Source organism: Xenopus laevis, chromosome 2S (assembly GCF_017654675.1).
Source record: "Xenopus laevis strain J_2021 chromosome 2S, Xenopus_laevis_v10.1, whole genome shotgun sequence".
NCBI lineage: Eukaryota > Metazoa > Chordata > Amphibia > Anura > Pipidae > Xenopus > Xenopus laevis.
The window spans coordinates 102,804,450-102,822,202 of record NC_054374.1 but is presented as its reverse complement, the minus strand read 5'-3'; the positions used below and the strand labels follow the sequence as shown (position 1 = coordinate 102,822,202).

At 37.6% G+C, this 17,753-nt stretch overlaps 1 pseudogene; it reads right to left on the bottom strand.

The window, feature by feature from the left end:
• The window catches only part of LOC108708955, a 52,795-nt pseudogene that overhangs the window by 3,021 nt on the left and 32,021 nt on the right, over positions 1–17,753 (bottom strand).

Genomic DNA, 17,753 nt, shown 5'->3' with positions numbered 1-17,753 from the left:
ATGCATACACTAGCCTATGAGTAAGTGCCCCAGTAGGTGTGAAATGTGTTAGGCTATGTCCTAATAAATGACTTTTTATTTTTAAACTGATCCACTACTGCATTCAATTTTTGATGACTCTTACACTTTAGTTTTTGTTTGGTGGTCAGCTTGCAGTTTTCCAAAGCAGAGCCATTCCTGGACATATGCCTGTATCATTAATTAATCAGCTGTTGGTAATATATAGGGATTGAATGGACAACAAATTTTAAGCTGTTTCCTAACTTGAAATACATCTTTGCTGCAAACGCTACTTTTACCTGTTACAAAAAAATTTTCTCCCATCCAGACAGTTACTATGTATTCACAATATATGGAGACTTTGTATATATATGAATAAGTCTATTGATACAGAAATGGAAACATAAATAAGAGATACATAATAACAAAAAAACTTCTTTTGCAGATGATGTTACAATGTATTTGCTGTATCTGGAAATGTAGTGAGCTGTATTGGGACTTTTAAAGTGATTTTAAGTGGATTGGATACACGGATTTTTCAGTACCTGATATCGAGGTGACACCTAGTGGTGGTTTTTCATTCATGTATATGAGATTTTTTTATATAACTGCACATCTACATTTTTATGTATTTATATATTTATATATTTATGCACATATGTCTTAATGAAAGATGTTTTTTCACTCGATTTTAATACTTTTTACATCTGTGATATAACGACATAATTGAATAATCTGATTGGTTATGATGTCACTTCAGGGCGTCACTTGTGGAGGGTTTGTGGGTATTTAAAGATTTGTAAAACACAGCACTTTATCCTTGATAAAGACCCCAAAGAGGGTCGAAACGTTGGAGACACTGTGAGTTTTGAATAAACCATTTTGACTTTCTTGGAACACGGAGTGCTGGTCCTTTTTTGCCATTTTTCTACATAACCATATTTGGCCATGCACCCGGCATAAAAACGTATGTGAAGGAGTGCGGGTATTTCTCGATAATCCTGCTATATATATATATATATATATATATATATATATATATATATATATATATATATATATATTTATATATAGACATATAACTAGATAGGTGCACTCAGATAGCCATGGTGATGCCTAGGTGCTGGAACAAAAATTCATATGTATAAAGCAAAAAAACTTCCGCACACATAGGTCTTGATAAGTGAAAAAAAGATGGTAGATTCTTTTTTCACATACCAAGACCTATGTGTGCGGAAGTTTTTTGCTATATATATATATATATATATATATATATATATATATATATATATATATATATATATATATATATATACACACTATTGGTTTCGGTGCAGAAACAAACCTCATGTACTGTAACAGCGATACCGTGAGGCAGTATGAATTAACATTTGTTATTATTTTCTTTAAAAAAGTTGGCAACTAGGGTCCAACATTATAGAGGTGGGAAGGGGAAACATTTTTTACTTCCTTGTTTTGTGACAAAAAGTCTCGCAATTTCCCTCCCCGCATATGCAAATTTGGATTCGGTTCGGCAGGGCAGAACGATTTGGCCGAATCCCAAACTGAATCCTGGATTCGGTGCATCCCTAGTAAAAGCCCACAAGATAAATAGGAGAGAACAAGAACAGAGCTATAACAGAAATATTTGTCTCATAATCGGTATATGGTGCTGGGGTAATAGGCCGTACAGAAATTCAGTATCGGAGAGATATAGAAAAGAGAGATCTAAAAAGCACCTGGACATTTTCCCTGTGCTGCAGACTACACAATATCAAGGGGTATATTTACTGTACAGTGGCTTGCCAGCTTGGGTTCAATGACAGGAAAAACACCTTTTGATCAGGCTATTCTCCAGGCTGATTTATGTATTAGATGTTATCACTGCATGACAATTAAAAATGTTTCTTACAATGTAGAATTCAATTAAGATGCTTGTGAGTATAAACAAAGATATATTGTATATAAGATATAATAAAGATATATAAGATATAATGCTTGAAAATATACTGTAACTATTAACTAAATATTTAACAGGTTCAGAGGACATTTTTTTCTCTGACTAGTACTGTACAAGGTTTCCATCTAGTGACCATTTACTACAACTGCATTCAAACTAATCCCATGCCTATTTTATGATTTGGTGGCAAGCAGCATCACCTCCACCACTGTCCATCTCTCCAACAGTATAGTCTTTCAGACTTATTCAGTCTGGAAAAACTATTATCTGGAGTAACAATTATTTAGCCTTGTCAAACGTTATATTTTAAAAGAAATATTCATGTAAAAAAACCCTTTATCATAGCAAGAATAAGATTTAAATTCTCTTACTGGATCCGACCAAAGATAGTACTTGTGCAACTGGGTGTGAGGATCTCAGGTAAATCCAGAGGTAGAATTGACTCAGTAGGGAGTATCTGCTGCCATAATCTGGCAGTATGGTGGCATACTGGGTAGCTGCTGCCTTGCAGTGCTGGGGTCCTAGGTTAGACTCTATAGAGGGCAGTTCTTTTTGCTATGGTTTCCTCCCACTTTCCACAAACATGCAGGCAGGCTTTTGATATAACTAACCTTAGTGAATGTAACAGGGACTTATAGCTTGTAAACTTTGCTGCACAGTGACTAATGGTTAATCTCTGTAAAGGTCTGTGGTATATGTCAGCAATATATGAATAAAGTGCCAGAAACACTGGATAAGCTGTTCTCATACATTGAGTACAACATGTATTAAACACTGATATCTGCAGATGTCGCATGATTAGACTTTGAATGGGAAAATGTTGCCACTTTATATGATAGTATAGAATAGGATATGGCATGACGGGGGCCTGGCTTTTTCTTATAAACCATTTGAGAAGATAAACTTGAGTAGGGTTTGTATTGAACTACATAACTTACCTTGCCTCATGGATTCAATTTAATTTTCAGATACAAAGCTAAGGAAGGCTCTAGAGGTGGCCAGGCGGAGGGCACCAGTCTATGATGACTTCCCTCCTCCAGCCACCACGCACTCTAAGTTATACTTTCCAAGCCGGTCAAGGAATTGGAGTGGGAACATTAGCTGCTCTCTGGAAAGTAAAAGCAGAAAGGTACTTCTGTTAAATATTTTTCATTCTTACTGTTGGAAGCGTCCTCTCAGTTGCACTAACAAGTCAAACAAAAACCTCATACCGGAAGAAATCCAGGAGACTGATGGGTAATGGACAGGCGTTTCTATTAACACCCATTCATGTAGTTGCCCTACAATTTAAAAGTTACTTTTTGCATTTGTTATTACAATTAATGAGTGATTATTTTGCTTTGAAACGATAATGTCTTATTTATATCCCCATTAGTTAGAGCCATGGAATGTGTTGGGTACTCACGGAGTTAATACCCTCAAAAATGCAGGTAGAATATATTGGGGCTGATACAGTTCGACAGTCAGTGGGTTGCAATATAATCTTAACTCTTGCCTTCCCTGCCTTGAATTTTAAATGGAAAACTGGGTAAATAGATAGGCTGTGCAAAATAAAAATGTTTCTAATATAGTTAGTTAGCCAAAAATGTAATGTATAAAGGCTGGAGTGACTGAATGTCTAACATAATAGCAAGAACACTACTTCCTGCTTTTCAGCTCTCTAACTCTGAGTTAGTCAGTGACTTTAAGGGGGGGCACATGGGACATAACTGTTCAGTGAGTTTGCAATTGATCCTTAGCATGCAGCTCAGATTCAAAAGCAACAGTTATGACTCATGTGCCCCCCCTCAAGTAACTGATTGGTTACTGCCTGGTAACCAATCAGTGAAAATCAAGAGAGCTGCAAAGCAGGAAGTAGTGTTGTGGCTATTATGTTAGACATCCAGTCACTTCAGCCATTATAGATTACATTTTTGACTAACTAACTATATTAGGAACATTTTTTATTTTGCACAGCTTATCTATTTACCATGTTTTTATTTTTATACTGAACAATTCCTTTGAAAGTTTCTGTTTGTTTTTTTTTATTCATGTGCTTTTCAAAGTTGCTTAGAATTACACGGTCTTTCATGATGTGAATAAAATGGGATATTCCTGTTACAGGGTGTAAGTGAATATGTTGGCACTAAACGTGACATGCATTTTAGTGTGTGCAGCCATATGATGACAATCAGTACACAAAGAAATTCTTACTCTATTTCCCAGTAGGGGATGCTGCAGACACACTTACAAACAGCAATAAAAGGTATGTAATTGACTTTTTTTTTTTTATTGCTGCTGCAGCTGAGTTTTAAATAGATTTCTTACACCAAAACAGTAGTAGGTGTTGGTAACTGATGCTACACGGCATAATCGAAGGATGCCATAGCTCATTAGACAGTAAGTGGTGTTTACCTGTCCTGCAGTACAGTGAAATATTCTGAATAATTTACTCCATTCACTACTATTGTTCCATTCCCATTTTCATGAAGCGGTTTTCCACTTACCTTCAAGGAAAAAAGAGGATTTAGGATTTATATAAAGCAGTTTTTATCCAATACCAATAAATGTTTGGAATGTGAAAAAACAGCCACTGGCAACTGTACCCAATGGCGGGAATTGCCTTTTATGTTCTGCTGTTTTATGGGTTTAATTTATGTGACTCATTAGATACAGATTTTATTGACTTGTTTAATATTTTCCCAGATCCTCCTGATGTGTTCTTCAGGTTATCTGGGATTCAGCATTGCACCCAAGAAATAGTTTTGTTTTTGTTTAAATAAGGTATTTTTTACTCTACCAAAAACATTCACTTCATTAAATAGGGAACATGTAGACTCTCCCTAAGCAGCACTAGGACCCAATTATGGATTCTCACCTATAGGCTAAGGATCACTGCATTAGATAGATGGGTGCAGATTTATAAAAAGACTGAAACCATTTGATCTGTGTTGGAATTAAAAAAAAAATCAAACTGGCTTATTGATTTGACTGAAACAATAGGCTTCAGGTATTCAGTTTTACAAATAGTTATTTTATTTCTAAATGAGTTTTAGTGGATCCTACATATAAATAAAATTTTATTAGCGAGATTCTTAGTCTAATATTTGTTCTCCTTTTGCAAATCCATCTGTCATGCTGTGAGTCAGATTGATTCCCCTAGTCTAAAAGATGATTGCAGCACAAATCAGCAGTTGTTTCTTGCAGCAGGGAAAATAAGATGGGTTGAAGGTGTGCAAGAATAAATGGTTTATAAAAAAATCCTATAGCTGGGCGTTGAACTTTATGACTTTACCCAGCGCTGATAGTCTTGTGTTTTTGACGCACACAGATTGTATTTGTCTAAACCCACTTTGATTGCAAATGACAAGGGTGATATTTGCAATATTAGCCCTGCCTCAACTTACCGTGCAATGCTTTAGTAAGAAGAGGGGAAGTATATCTGTCACACATTTGCAGCTGTACATAAGCTAAAAGTCTTGGCCCCAGGAGTGATATATCTTCTGTAGCCTTAGGGGCCCATTTACTTAGTTCGAGTGAAGGAATAGAGGAAAAATTGTTTGAATTTCGAATGGTCGAATATGGCTACTTCGACCTTCGACTATGACCTTCGACTTCGAATCGAACGATTCAAACTAAAAATCGTTCGACTATTCGACCATTCGATAGTCGAAGTACTGTCTCTTTAAAAATTTCTTCGACCCCCCTAGTTCGCCACCTAAAACCTACCGAGGCCAATGTTAGCGTATGGGGAAGGTCCCCATAGGCTTCCTAACAATTTCATGATCGAAGGAATATCCTTAGATCGATGGATTAAAATCCTTTGAATAGTTCGATTTGAAGGATTTAATCGTTCCATCAAACGATTATTCCTACGATCATTCGATCGTAGGAATAGCGCAAAATCCTTTGACTTCGATATTCGAAGTCGAAAGATTTTACTACGACGGTCGAATATCGAGGGTTAATTAACCCTCGATATTCAACCCCAGGTAAATGTGCCCCTAAGTGTTACTGGCTTTTGAGCATGTAATTTGTGGTTATAAAAGTTCAGTTAAATATTATTGTAAAAAGCCTAATGGCAGTTAACACTGAATCCCAAATAATGGGATTCTGTATAGTGTAATGCCTCAATCAGTACTGTACTTGGAGCTAAGGGTAAAATAGTAATTTAGTAAGTTAAGTTGAAAAAAAGACAAACATCCATCAAGTTCATCCATCGTGTATATAACCTGCCTAACTCCTAGTTGATCCAGATGAAGGCAAAAAAAAAAATATTTGAAGCCTCTCCAATTTGCTTCAGAGGGGAAAAAAATCCTTCCTGACTCCATTTATCATAGGTTGAATTTTGAATTCATGTGAATTTTTTTAACTCTAATAAATTCGAATATACTTAAAATTCGATTGGGAGGTTATTTGATAAAAAAAAAATCGAATATCTAAGACTCGAACAAATATTACCGACCCGAAAACTTGAATCAAAATTCCTCAAATGTCAGGAAGGCTATTATGTTCAAATGGGTCACTGGACCTCTCCCATTGACTTATACATGACCTTGGCAGGTTTTAGGTGGTGAATAGTCAAATTAGAATTGTTCCAAGGGTCAAGGTTTGATAAATCTTGATTTTCTGATTTGAATTAAAATGAAAATCGAGTTTAGATTATTCCCAATTCGAATTTGAGAGTCTTGAACAAAAAAATGTTTAGAAAATTCGAATTTACTAATCAACCCTTAGAGAAGAGACACCCGGGCTACTAAATCTACCTGAATTTTCTCGTCCGTCTCTGCCCTTTATAAATCTGCCCTGAAGTGTATTGACATGTCTGCCTTCTCCTGTACTGAATGCCCTTTCATGTTCATCATAATGCAACGGGTAAACCACCTGCTTCTTGGTGCAGAGACACACGCTCAAATTCAAGGATATTAGTCGCCCGGCAACAAATCTCCTCTTCTTCGGGGCGGCTAATCTCACCGAACTGCCTTCCCGCCGACTAGAAAAGTAAATAACCAACGATTTACATTACATTCTAGCCGGCGGAAAGGCAGGGGAAGGCAGTTCGGGGAGATTAGTCGTCCCAAAGAAGTGGAGATTTGTCGCTGGCCGACTAATCTAGTGTTATGCTCCACCAAATTTCCCAGACTGAACCTCAAGATTCTTGTGGAATTTAAACACATAGTCTTCCTCTATGCTGCAGTATGGTAGAATCAATAAACATTCCAGCATCTGTAGAAAATGCTGGTACTGCAAGAAAAAAGAAAATTCATTAGGACATGTCAGTGTAATTGTCTTTGCTACAGCCATAAGTGGGAGCCAGGCAGTTCATGTCTCTCATTGACATTCCCAGTCAGACTGACACCTTGGCATACGGACGTTGTTTTTCAAACACTTGAAGACAATACACTGTTATGCTCCACCAAATTTCCCAGACTTGCTCGAAAGACAACAATGAATCATAGGCAGTTAAGCTACTCCTGAGAAATGTAACAGATCTTGCTACAAACCAGTGCAAATGATATAAGCCCTTCGAATTTATCTTCAGGAGCCAGATGATTACATTTGCATTTTCTTTCTGACATGTGCTACAAATACTGTTTATAATAAATCCTCACTGTGAACACTGTATTATACTTTAATGTCCTTGAGAAAGAATATTATGTTCTTTTGGAATGAGTAGCCAGCGCTATTTCTGATGCAACTGCCCCCAAGGAGAATCAAAGGAAACAAAATGCCTCGAGCCTTAGGGTGGTGGCACACATAGCGTTCCATGGAGATTAGTCGCCCATTGACAAATCTCCTCTTCTTCGGGCAACTAATCTCCCCAAAATGCCTCCCTGCCGACTTGAATGTGAATCTAGTCAGCAGGAAGGCATTTCGGGGAGATTAGTCGCCGGAAGAAGAGATTTGTTGTTGGGCGACTAATCTCCCTGGGAAGGCTACATATGCCACCACCTGTACGGTATGGTTGAGTAACAACTCACAAAATTTTAAGTTATCAGAATTCAAAATGTACTTATAGGCTATAAGGCTATTTATCTTAGTGGAAACACAATTCTTATTAAAATATAAAGTATATAGCACATGTCAAGCCAAGCTACCCAACTCTCAAATGGCTCATAGAATCAGTGTTAAGCTGGCCATAGATGTAAAGGTTTTAAAACGATCGTACGAATTGTCCATCAACTAAAAAGACCATTTGCCAGGAAAACTAAGGGTAGGTGCCTGCTTGGCCCTGCCAACATAGATAGATTGCACTGGGACCGATAAAGATTTTTTAACCTGGCCGATCAATTTTTTGACAGATGTCGGCCGAAAAATCGTAATATGTACGATCGTTCGAAGCCCACTAACCGCACGATAATTTCGAAGGATTGGTCGGACTTCGCTAAAATCGGTCGTTAGGCAAGAAAAATCTTTGCGTCTGTGGGGACCTTTAGACTATCTCACTACTACACACCACCTCCTCTTGCTACTCAGGCTTTGTTTTTTGAGGAGGTAGAGAAGTGAATTATGATCAAGCATCAATGTGGCCCTAGCTAAATCTACTGTATGTATGAACACCCAATGACACAACTAGAGAAAGTGAGTGCTTCCCTACTTCAGTGTATCCCAGCCTGCATTAAGTTGTACAGTTCAGTGTTGTTATTAATATGTCCCCATAGATAACTATTAAAAATTACATATGAACAATACATTTTTTTGCAGTACACTTAATAAATATAAATAAATATGGCTCTTGATTTCCACCTGACACTAAAATCTTAGCACACTATACTGGGAAACATGGATTGTTGTGAAATTCTCTAAATGCTTATCATAATCAAGAGACGGACATAAGATGAGTCTGAAATCGGAGTTACGTTAATATTTATTATCGCCTCTACAAAAAGACAATCAGGCTTTTTAAAAAGCTAAGAGCCACTTGTACAAAGGGCAGCCTCTTGAAATAAATTATTTTTCTCCACTTCATGTTTTTGCTCTACATGTGCCTGAACAACTAATTGGTAAGTAAACATTGCAATGTGAAGCAGGGTGTCAGCATGTAGGAAGCTCTGTTAAACCTTAAGCTCACTGGGTCATGCCAACATTAACCTCTTTATAAGGGGCTGGAACTGATATGAGGCCAACCAGAACCTATTGAACTTTATTCAAATGCCCAAACCATGCAGCCTAAACAACCACAGCATCATCTTATCCTAAACTGGACATTTTTCATTTATATAGTGGTTCTGTAGTTTGTTTTCAATTTACGGATTATTTTAATTATTCAAGCATAGCTTCTGAGATAAAACTTTATTACAAACTGGGCATGTCCCTGTTTACCTCTTCCAACTGTTGTACTTTTTGTATGGAAATGACAAACGGCTAATAGTTATCAAATTCACCATCATCCTGCATCATATAATCACTCTCCATGTGAACACACAGATTGTGCGAACTATACTAGTATCTTTGAATAATTCATCGGTCGGCTTTATAAACAAATATGCTGATCTTTATAACAGAACTAAGTTTGCAAAGACCACCTAGTCATGTTTATACTAGAGAAATGAAATGGACATGCTTATCTCTACAGACTGGGGGCAGTATAAACACTCAGGTTCTCTTTTGTTGAAAGGCTTAAAATATGTAAATGCCAGATAACAGGTTTACTATAATATGTCATAATAATGCATATAGTATATAATATATATATATACAGTATATATATATAATAAACTCTTGCATGTCTCATCACCAGTAGATCTTTAGATAAGACACATAGGCATTGCTCGACATCAGAAGAGGATTCATCTTCAGACATGAAGGAGGTTTTTTTTTTAAAGTGAACACGGTGCAGTTGTGCAATTCTTTCCCTAAAGAGCGACTAGCAGCTGCCGGTTATATTATTGTATCTGAATTGAATGTTTAGTGTACACCTGCTTGTGCTTGTACAGCACTGCAGAATATGTTGGTGCTTTATAAATATTTGCTGATTCATAATATTGGTACAATGTTAATCCATGGACTGCTCAGCTTGCCCTTTTGCAGCCAGGAAATGCCTTGCCTCCCATCCTTCGGTAACAAACTTTCCTCTTGATCAGAATTTTCCATTATTTCTTTATAATGGTAGCAGAGCTATTTAACTGTTCTTATTAGACAGAACAGCATTTTGATTAAAGCCAGTAAATCAGTATTTATTAAAGCCAATATGGGTGTAGAAACATTGACGAATGTCATTGTGTTGAGCTTAAAGGGATACTGTCATGGGAAAAAACATTTTTTTCAAAATGAATCAATTAATAGTGCTGCTCCAGCAGAATTCTGCACTGAAATCCATTTCTCAAAAGAGCAAACAGATTTTTTTATTTTCAATTTTGAAGTCTGACATGGGGCTAGACATATTGTCAATTTTCCAGCTGCCCCAAGTCATGTGACAGGAAGCAATAAAACAAGCCAAAGCCTTGCAGAAACACTTAACACAGGGGCTGTTATATGATGTATGGAGAGTGCAACACGGAACAGAACGGGACTACACATTTTACTCTCATCCCCATTCCAAATATTCCCGCATTGACTACTTTTTTATGGATAAGCATCTTCTTCAAGCTATCCAAAAATCAGCTATAGGGTCAAGCACATGGGCAGACCACTCCCCAATTGAGATATCCCTAGACACTACCCAAAGGATTAGGCAACAATACCAATGGCGACTTAATGATTCATTACTTCAAAATAAAACCAACATCGAGGACTGTAGGAAGATCCTAAGTGACTACTTTCTTATTAACACGACCCCACAAATAGAACAAACCGCACTATGGTGTGCGCATAAAGCAGTCATTAGAGGGCAACTTATAAGAATAGCCTCTACTACAAAGAAGAACAGGGAAAACACCCTTAGTCAGCTGTCGGCTCAACTGCTAGACCTAGAAACCCAAAACAAACAACAACCAAACCAATCCACAACAAAACGAATAATAGATTTGAGACATCAAATTCGAAAACAAAAAATTGGAATGGCAACTGCAACGATTAAAACTACACAGATATATAAAAGGCAACAAAGCAATAAAATTACTAGCTAACCAACTAAAACAGAAGCAAACGAACCAATCAATAGCACAAATAACCACCTCAGACGGCAAATCCTTTACAAATCCTAAGTAAATAGCAGACCAATTTGCAGATTATTACTCCTCCTTGTACAATCTAAAACAAGATAAAACCACCCCACAACCCACCAAAGAAGCGATACGAAAATTCCTCACAGCAGCAAACTTACCCCAAATACAGAAACATCAACTCGACCAGATGAATGTACTACAGAAGAAATAAAGGAAGCTATAAGAACCACCCCCATAGGGAAAGCTCCTGGCCCGGATGGATTCGATGGCCCGGATGGATTCACAGCCGCATATTACAAAACCTTTCGAGACATACTAGTACCACACCTCACAAATCTCTTTAACCATTTCTTTCAAGGAGGCATCTTCCTGGAGGAAATGTTAGCAGCTACGATAACAACGATCCACAAGCCAGGGAAAAACCCAACAGCATGTGGAAACTACAGACCCATAACCTTGCTAAACACAGACCTGAAACTATACGCCAAAGTTATTGCTAATAGAATAGCGAAAATACTGCCCTCCTTACTTCACTTGGATCAAACAGGATTTACCAAGGGCAGGCAGGGCCCAGATAACACAAGGAAAATGTTGGCACTTATTGAAGTAACAGAGAGAAGGAAGGACCCAACTATACTGTTTAGTTTAGATGCCGAAAAGGCCTTTGACAGAGTCGAATGGACTTATCTGGACTCTGCTTTACAATCTTATGGCCTACTAGGTCCAATTAAACATGCCATACTATCCCTATACACCAAACCCTCTGCGAAAGTAAATAACATGGGATTCCTATCTAAATCATTTCAAATAACGGAACGATGCAAGGCTGCCCATTATCACCTCTCATCTTTAACCTTACATTGGAACCCCTTGCCAGAACAATCAGAGACTCAGTGTCTGTACAGGTGGCAAACATACAGCACAAACTCGCAATGTTTGCAGACGACATTATTTTAACACTAACAGATCCAGAGCCATCACTAGAAGCTGTAACACAAATTCTCAGAACTTTCAGCTCCATTTCCTACTATAAACTTAATGAGTCAAAATCACATATTCTGCTGAGAGGAATGACAAAAGAGAGCATATGAAAATTGCAAGCCAGATACACTTACCAATGGCAATCCCACTCCATAAACTATCTAGGTATTGAACTGGCCGGTAACGCAACCAAAACGTATGAGGCGAACTATCCCAAACAGAAGTACAGGAACAATTACAGAAATGGTCTCCTCTATACACATCATGGCTGGGTAGAATCGCAACGATCAAGATGATGATATTGCCTAAATTCATCTATCTATACAGGACTTTACCGATAGCCGTTCCACAAACCTATTTTCGCAAAGCACAAAGAACTATTCAAGACTTTATCTGGGCTAAACGGAAACCTAGGATTAAACAAAAATTTATGCAACGAGGAATACAAGATGGAGGCTTCGGGGAGTTCCCTGTCTAGAAAAATATTACCACACCACAGTACTGGACCAAATGAAAGCCTGGAACCTTGCAATTAAAGAACTAGATTGGCTCCAACTGGAACAAGACTCCATATCTCCCCTCAAGCTTAAAGGACTCATATGGACTAAGAACATGAATGAAGCAGTATTGCAACACACTGCAAACCATACCACTCAAACAGCAATGAATATCTGGGCTAGGATTTCTAAAAAGGAACCACTCTTAAATTTCCCAGCACACCAGGCAGGGATGGAGATGCTAGGAACAAACATCCCAAACCTTAACTTGCAGAACTGGAGAAATGCAAACCTAACTACGATTGGCCTACTATATGATGGCACCCTCATTAAAACCTATGAACAGCTAACCAAGGAATATAACCTGCCAGCGCACGGTTTCTACAAATACCTCCAGATAAAGCACCTATTGGGAACCACCAGAACGCCAAGCAGCACTAAACACACGCCATTTGAACCATTACTTACTCACAACCCACGTAGCCCCAAAGGCATAGCACGAATTTGCAAACTGCTCACAGAAGACGATATGGAAGTTAAACCGAAGCATTTCGAGAAATGGGAGCAAGATCTCCAAATTACAATATGCATGCCACACTGGATAAAAATGCTTAACACAGCGTACAAACTCTCAAAATGCACGAATCATATTGAAAACTCGAGAAAACTGTTCTACAGATGGTACAAAACTCCAACCACTCTCAATCAATACTATCCAAATGTCCCTAAAGCTTGCTGGAGAGACTGCAAGAGAGACGGCAACCTACTACATATATGGTGGCAGTGCCCAAGAATCAAAGATCTGTGGCTATCCACGGAACAAATTCTGGAACAGGCAACGCACTTACGAATAAAGCTAACTCCTACTTCAGTAGTATTACAAGATTTGGTCAGGTACAAAAATTTAATTTTCTAAGTATATACTTTAGATAGTCTTAGATAGTTATCCTCTGTGAGTTGTAAGAGGTATCATGAACCGAATACCACTTTTGTTGTTTGTAATTTTCAGTTATTTATCTGCTCTTGTTTAACACAATGGTAGTGATGAGAACAGAGGATGAAAGGAGGAAATATTTTGGAATGTGAGCCTATTATTTTCCCAGTGAGCCCCTGACCTCCCAGTCTGACACTCGTTCATAAGTATCCACTAATCTCATGCCCTGAAATCCATTGGCAATGTTCAAGAGCCAACAGAAGGATACACGAATGCAAGGTAGAGAACATGCCAAGAACAGAAGGACAGCTTAACAGCAAGTCTAATTGCCCATCAACAAGGAAGTCTCTAACCATTACAAATATTTAATGGAAGACAGGCCAATTACTACTTTCTGGAGACCATCCTAAAAAGATTTCTGACCACAACCAAAGGGCCAATAAATGGGGATGATGCTTCTCTTTGTACATAAATAGAATAACTATAAAATGCAGATGTATGTGCAACACATCAGCAGTGAACGACACTCAATAAATGTTTTCTTATAACAAGAAAACATTTAGAAAGAAACTCCCGTTTACATCCATCTGTTGCACAAATGTACCAATATGGTACACCAAGCTCTTTCTGCTGCTTATCTCTCTACTAAAAACAGAAATTGGTCTGTGCAAATAGACACAGGCCATCTGATAGAACAACAAACAGCATAATAATAATAATACCCAAAAAAGATATTCTAGTGCTCTAAAATGATTGATAAAATGTAAAAAAAAAAACACTCTTAGAGGTGTCAGAAACCCCAAAACACAAATTTGGATGACCGATAGAGCCAGCATATTCTATTTAAACGAGCTTGATTTTATATATTAGAATATTATAAGTTTTACTATGTTAGTCTGTAGTCACCAGAGTTCTCCATAGTTCTGCAAAAGAATCGCTGGAGTGAGCTATCTCCTAAGCTCTGAAACCCTCCATTGAACAGAGTAAAAACAAGAACAATGATTCTGTCATGAGAACAGAAGCTGGCAGAGGCCAGGAAGTCAGATAGCATAGAGTTCTGTATTACCCATGACAGTATGTGTGGAAAGGGCGATTTATAAAAACTAGGATTTTATAGCTGTGCTCCCATTGGCTTCAGATTAACTAACTAGCACAAGCCATTGAGCCATGGAGGACATACTGTAAAACATAACTAAATAAATGACAACATTTATTTAAAGAGTCATGGGTGAATAAAGGGGTCTTTGCAAATGGACATAAGAACATAATAAATGCTCTAGCCTTTGCCTGGCAGAACAAGTAATTGCTAAAACAACCATTGTGTGTCACGTAGAATACTTTATAGCCATGATGGTCTGCTAAAAAGTCTTCACGTAATTATTTTATTGAGTAAGTATGGAGAAGAACAGAGAACCATTACCAGTCAAAAGAGCATAGAGATTATACAGGCAATAACTTTAGGAAAAAAAGGAAATGATTCATACAAAATGTACAGTCTACATATAGTATATGTCTGCACAAATTTTGTTAGAGACTGCTGTGCTTTTTATATTTCATGAAAATGCATGTATATAATGAAAGCATGTACTGTAATTTTGCTGGCAAGCTGTATATACAAATAACTCATAGTTTAATATGTTAATGGCAGCAAGAATAATTGCGAGCACACACCAGCTGCTTTAGGATTTGAAAAAAAAGGTCAGTTGACATACCAAAAAAGTGGGCACAAAAATGAAAGATCAAGGAATTGTGCAACACTATACCACTTTTTATTGCTTTCCTGCCACAGCAGTTTTTCACATAGCTATAAGGCAAGCTAAAATTGATATAGAAAAGGATATTTCAGCAAGCAATAAAAAAAATCCAAAATAATTTTTTAAATATGTTAATAGTAAAAAAATAAAGCAGGAAGGTGTGGGACCCTTACTATCAGAGGGGGGTCAGCTGGTTGATGAAAACAAAATTCTAGTAATACAACTAATGATGCATGGTTCACACATGAAGAAATTCAAAAGAGACTAGAACATGTTAAGATTAACAAAGGTCCGGGGCCAGATGGTATTCATCCCATGGTAATTAGCGAGCTTACCTCTGTGATTGCCAAACCTCTTTACTTAATTTTTCAGGATTCATTGAGAACTGGCATAGTGCCAAGAGACTGGCAAATTGTTAATGTGGTGCCTCTATTCAAAAAAGGACCCCGTTCTCAAAACTATAGGCCAGTTAGTCTGACGTCAGTGGTAGGAAAGCTTTTCGAAGGGTTAATAAAGGATAAGATACTGGACTTCATAGCAAATCATAATACTATGAGTTTGTGCCAGCGTGGTTTTATGCGTAATAGATCTTGCCAGACTAACTTAATTTCTTTTTATGAGAAGGTAAGTAGAGACCTTGATTCTGGGATGGCAGTTGATGTGTTTTACTTAGACTTTGCTAAAGCATTTGATACAGTGCCACACAAAAGGTTACTGGTTAAATTAAGGAATGTTGGCCTGGAACATAGTATTTGTACCTGGATAGAGAACTGGCTAAAAGATAGACTACAACCATTTTCTAATTGGACCAGTGTTGTTAGTGGAGTACCGCAGGGCTTATGTACTAGGTCCCTTGCTTTTCAACTTGTTTATTAATGACCTGGAGGTGGGCATTGAAAGTACCGTTTCTATTTTTGCAGATGATACTAAATTGTGCAGAACTATAGGTTCCAAGCAGGATGCTGCCACTTTGCAGAGTGATTTGTCTAAACTGGAAAACTGGGCAAAAAATGAAGTTCAGTGTTGATAAATGCAAGGTTATGCACTAAATGGCAGTGTGTTGGGAGTTTCCTTAAATGAAAAGGATCTAGGGGTCTTTGTAGATAATACGTTGTCTAATTCTGGGCAAAGTCATTCTGTGGCTACTAAAGCAAATAAAGTTCTGTCTTGCATAAAAAAGGGCATAAACTCAAGGGATGAAAACATAATTATGCCTCTTTATAGGTCCCTGGTAAGGCCTCATCTGGAGTATGCAGTTCAGTTTTGGACTCCAGTCCTTAAGAGGGATATAAATGAGCTGGAGAGAGTGCAGAGACGTGCAACTAAACTGGTTAGAGGGATGGAAGACTTAAATTATGAGGGTAGACTGTCAAGGTTGGGGTTGTTTTCTCTGGAAAAAATGCGCTTGCGAGGGGACATGATTACACTTTACAAGTACATTAGAGGACATTATAGACAAATAGCAGGGGACATTTTTACCCATAAAGTGGATCCCCATACCAGAGGCCACCCCTTTAGACTAGAAGAAAAGAACTTTCATTTGAAGCAACGTAGGGGGTTCTTCACAGTGAGGACAGTGAGGTTGTGGAATGCACTGCCGGGTGATGTGATGCTGATTCAGTTAATGCCTTTAAGAATGGCTTGGATGATTTTTTGGACAGACATAATATCAAAGGCTATTGTGATACTAAACTCTATAGTTAGTATAGGTATGGGTATATAGAATTTATGTGAAAGTATAGAGGGGTGTGTGTATGGATGCTGGGTTTTCATTTGGAGGGGTTGAACTTGATGGACTTTGTCTTTTTTCAACCCAATTTAACTATGTAACTAACTAACTATGTAACTAGGTCAAACATTTAGATTTTTCCTCCAAAATTAGGCTAAACTTAGGTGCAATTTGAACTTCTTCTCCGCTTTCTTGCCTCGTGTTTAGTCTAAAATTGGGGTAAATCATTACTGCCCCATAAGTTCTCATTGTGGATGATTCACTATAAATATGAAGCAATTACGGTACTAGTATTAAACAAATGTCCTCTTTTGTAAGAATGCAAAAATAAACTCAGAGAAGTCTGCCAATGCATAAAGTATATTTTGGTTACTGAAGGAAGTGAGGTTTTTGACGATGAAGAATGCTCATAACCATTCTCATATACAGTAAGGTAACAATAAGGTAAGGTAATATGAATATTTCAGTATATTGCTTTTTTGAGCCTGTCAAGGCCTTTCCATAGGCGAGTTCATTAAAGGCAATGATAAACCTAGGTAGTCAGCTTCCTTCACAAATTGTGTGCTACATGCCATCACCAGAGGTGATGGGGTTAAATGGTATTGAAGCACAAACACTAGAAATAAAAGCTTTCTTCACTTGAAAATGTGTAATTTCTTTATTATGACGGAATGCAACAAACACATCTTGCCCTTGGGTTGCTCTGTTTCAGCCAAAACAATTGCAAATGGCTCATGGGATGACAGCTGTTTGATAAGGCTTCTACAAGACCTGCATGCTCGACTTTTTCTATTTTTTTCCCCGTGAAACTT